Source organism: Lactuca serriola, chromosome 4 (genome assembly GCF_051521515.1).
Source record: "Lactuca serriola cultivar US96UC23 chromosome 4, Lser_US96UC23_V15, whole genome shotgun sequence".
NCBI lineage: Eukaryota > Viridiplantae > Streptophyta > Magnoliopsida > Asterales > Asteraceae > Lactuca > Lactuca serriola.
This window is the reverse complement of record NC_136411.1, coordinates 83304275-83308923: the sequence shown is the minus strand read 5'-3', so window position 1 is coordinate 83308923 and position 4649 is coordinate 83304275. Positions and strand designations below refer to the sequence as shown.

At 37.6% G+C, this 4649-nt stretch overlaps 1 non-coding gene across 1 annotated transcript; it reads right to left on the bottom strand.

The window, feature by feature from the left end:
- Positions 1-3542: 3542 nt before the first annotated feature.
- LOC145103404 (small nucleolar RNA R71) lies at positions 3543-3649 on the bottom strand. The gene has a single exon (XR_013706497.1). It is a non-coding gene; the product is annotated as a small nucleolar RNA R71 (small nucleolar RNA).
- Positions 3650-4649: the final 1000 nt, after the last annotated feature.

The following is a 4649-nucleotide window of genomic DNA, read 5'->3' as shown; positions in this document are numbered from 1 at the left end:
ACGCTCAGTTTCGATCTCACGTCGTGAATTATTCCACACTCACATCGTGAATAGTAGATTTTTACAAGATTCAAGGCCCTTGACATTTTAGTCTTTTATGGGTTAATGCTATTCTTCTTGTCAATATATTCAAGATTATTTTGGCTCATTTTTTTTACCACCATGCAATGTGGCGTACGCTTTTCCACATTTGAAGACTTACACCATATTTGAAGACGATTGAAGGCTCGATTTCGTGTTTTGCCGGTACTCTCCTTATTTTGCGAGTTCAAGAACCAAGTTTCTATTTTTGGAGTCCATATTCAAGATGCACGTTTTCCACACTTTTGGAGATCTTCACGCCACTATCCCAGGGGAGTCTGTTCCTTTTTCTCCCTTTTCTTTAAGTTTCTTTAAATTTGATGCATACAATGAGGGCATTGTATGAAATAAGTGTGGGGTAGGGGTAGAAGAAGTAAATTGCTAGAAAATTTTGAAAATTTTTAATAATTGAATCTAGTAATATTAATTAGAGCTATGATTGCTAGTGTTATGTGGGATGATCCGATGAAAGTTCAAATGTTTAGTTGAGCCAATACACGTTATAGTGCATTTGTGGCCTCCCTTATTTTAGTGAAATCATGGAACAAAAACATAACCCCGCTTGGTTTGAGGGATGCAATATGTTTAGCAGCCTAAACCTGAAATGTATCCAGAAAAATTATTATCATTAACTAATAAAGGTTGAGGTTGAGCGTCTATGCTTAAGCATGTAGGTTTTGAGTGAAAAAAGTGAGGTACATGTTATAAAAAAAAAGAATTACGAGTAAAGTAGAATTTTGGAGCAAATAAAGTGAAGATCAAAAGATCAAAATTCTAAAGAAATCCAAAAAGTTGAAGATATCAGAAATCAAATAAGGTGGTGAATTCAAAGAAATCAAAGATCAAATGTCAAAGAATTGAAGAATTCCAAAAGAGCTCCATAGTGGTATCGAAAAAGTTGTAATTCTAGATTATGTATGCTTAGGTTGCTCAACTAAAAATACCTTGAGGTTAGGAGGTTTTCTGCGGATGGATTCAGAGGGTTGCATAAAATGAGCATTGTTCGGAAAAAGTGGGCGAGTGTTTATGAAGATTGTGAGTATTTAAAATATGGGGGGGTACTCTAGGAAAATTTTAGACACAAATGTATGCGTTGAGGTCTTGGCATAATGGCTGAACTAGAGTCGGATTGTTCCATGTGATGTTAGTAATCAAGGATTAAATTTAAATTTGCTGGAGGGCAAGCAAAGCCTAAGTGTGGGGTATTTTGATATTGCCATATTTGTACTTATTTTTAGGCAATATTTAAGTACATTTTTATTAAAAAGTTTGTAATTTGTTTAGAATAATGGTACTTATGAGCTTAAATGTTATTTACAGCCAAAAAGAAGACATTTTGAAGAAAAGGGGACTGAAAGTGTTAAAGAAAGAAACTTTGGGAATTAAAAGATTAAAAGTGAAGTAAATATGGAAAAAGGTTATTCACGACGTGAGATGTAAAGGATTCACGACGTGAATCGTTGGTTCTAGAAGATATGTATGCGGGTGAAGGAATCCTTGACGGGCACGGTTATCTACAACTCACGACGTGAATTGCTTACTATTCACGACGTGAATTTATGGATATCAGCAACTATATAAATCCTTGACAATTACAAACAGAAGAAGCTTTTGGCAGAAGAAAGGAATTCCAGAAGACGATTTAGAACGAAAGAAAGGTTCTGGAAGAGGGTTTTCAACACCAAAAGAAGTAAAGGTTTATTTTTAGTCAAATAAGAACATGTCTTTCATTAGTTTTAGCTGTGTTGATTTAGTTGCTATGATGAGCAGCTGAATCTAGCTACTCTTGCTTAGCTAGATGAAGCTTTGAACTTATGAATAGTTATATACTTATGGATTAAGTTTAGTTGGTAAAAATTGCTTGTGTTTGATTTGTTTAACCTAGCATGTTATTATTTGTTTATCTAATTGCTTGATTTCATGTTCTGTGTAGCTTAGTGACCATTAAACTGCATGAACCTGTTTACCTAATGCTTTAGTGAACATTGAATTGTTAGAGCTAGGATTGACCAATCTTAGTTAGTAATTAGAATAAATAAGCTTAGTTGTGCTAGAGAACGTGTACTGTGACCATAATTGCGTTTATACAACAAATCTTAGATAGCATATTTACATTCATAATTAGTTATGTGTTTAATTATGTGTGAACATACATGGTTTGACATGAATTAGTTAATTATTGGTAAGATAGAACTAAATTACTAATACAACTAAAAACCAGCTTAATAATCCGTAATCATTAGCTAGTCATAAGGGAGGAGTGGATTCGAACTAAACAAGAGTGTGTGTTTTTAAATATTGAATTTGAATTTAAGTTCATCTGATCTTGTAAAATCAGATAAAACCCCTTTTAAACTTGTTAAAAATTAGGTTAATTTAATAGTAAGTAAATTAATTAGTAACACTGTTCCCTGTGATCGACACCCGACTTACCCAAGCTATACTGTAATCTGACTAGGTATACTGCCTATAAGTGCATAGTTAGTTAAGTTTGTTAGGTTATAAATATTAAAATTAGTGAGTACTTTTGTGCACATCAAGTTTTTGGCATCATTGCCGGGGAACGGCTTTCAATTAATTTAGTTTATTTGATTATTCGTTATTTGTTTTTAGTTAGTTTTTATTATTATTATTTTAGTTTTATTTTCGTTGATATAATTTCACTTGCATAGATAGTATATTTTTTTTCTGTCACAGAGTTCACGACGTGAGTTTTAATAAACTCACGACGTGAAAGCTGAGAGTTCAGTTTTTAATTTTTCTTATTTTAGTCCAGTTTTACGTTTTAGTTTAGCAAGTTGCAGGAGTTCATGACCAGAGGCTCAAACACACCCTTGGTGCTACCACTTGAAGATCCCGAGTTTGCAATTCACAAGAAAAAGACGCCCTTGCAAGAATTGAAGTCAGCTTTTTCAAGGAAGTCGGGAAAGAAAACAGGAGAGTTAACTTCATCCGCGAGGCACAAGAGCAATATTGAGCACTTTGATCAGACACCCGTCCAAACCGAGTCCGAATACGATACTGAGCCGGAATTTGAAGAACACACAAGCGAACCCGAGAACGAGCCAAGGAACGAGATGGAAGCAATTGAAGAAATGTCCATGGGAGCTTACAAGAAGCGGATCCGAGAAGATATGGGTCCCAGTTTAGTCTAACCCGCAATACCTGCCACTGCCACATTCGAGCTGAAGGGACACATATCGACTGCCCTGAAGGACATCCCATTTTTCGGGAAAGATCATGAGGATGATTTTAAGCATCTAGATGAAGTCAATGACATTGCGGACTACTTCAATGTCCCAAATGTCAGCAGAAACACAGTCTTGCTTAGGATGCTTCCCATCACTTTCAAAGGAGCTGCTAAGGAGTGGTTAAAAGCACTCCCACCGGGTACAATCACCACTTGGGCTCAAATGCGTGAGAAATTCCTGGACCAGTTTTTCCCGCCATCCAAGATAGCCAAACTCAAGAAGGCAATAGCCAACTTTGAGCAACAGCTAGGGGAGTCCCTATATGAAGCATGGGAGCGGTACAAGGGCTTACTCAAAAATTGCCCTCAGCATGATCTAAATGTGCAACAAGAGATGTCAATCTTTTATGATGGGGTCAACGTGATGACAAGACAACTCCTTGATTCTCAAGGACCTTTGACAAAGAAAAATCCAAGGGAGGTCAAGGAGCTAATTGAAGAATTCGCGAAGCATTCTCGCGAATACCACAACCCGAGGCAAGAAGGAATCAAAGGCGGAGGAGGGTCCCAAACTGAAGAAATAGCAACGGTCATGGCCATGTTAAATAATATGGACCGCGGGATAACACAGATGGACCAGTCGATACATGCCATAAGAGTAGGTTGCAAGAGATGCAGTGGTCCACACTTGACAAAGGACTGCAATGTAGATGATTATGGGAACAGAAAGGTTCAAGTATGCTAATCTAGTGGGGATAAATTTGATGAGGACTGGAGGAAACCGAAGAAGGAGTGGCTGCCATATGAGGAGTATAAGAAGCAAAAAGAAGAGAAGTATAGGCAGACAGGTCGAGGCCTCTATCAAAAGGAGCAGCCACCAGCTGAGAAGAAACCCGACCTAGAGACCATTTTAATGAAGTTTATGGAAGCATCGGAAAAGCGACACGATGCCACTGATTCTGCTATTCTGGAACAACAAACTTTGATAAAGAATCAGCAAGCCTCCATCCATAACCTTGAAGTACAATTTGGTCAACTAGCCACTCTAGTTCGTGAGAAGTTATCCCCGAAGAATCCCGAAGTAAAGAACCAATCTCATGTAATGGCCATAGACACCGAAGAAGAAGCCATCTCGAAGTTCCTGGAAGCATTGGAAGAAGAACCACGGAAGCCCGATCAAAAGATGAAGAAGATCAAGCTTGAAAATCATGAAGCAGCTGAGTTCCAGAAGTCACGACGTGAACCTTATAAGTTCACGACGTGGGCCCATCATGAACAGAAAAATTCTGCAGTTAGTTTGGTTTATCAGCCGCATTTGCCTTTTCCTTCCCAAGCTACCCTTAGTCCACTTGAGAGAGAGCATAGAGAGTTTGTCAAG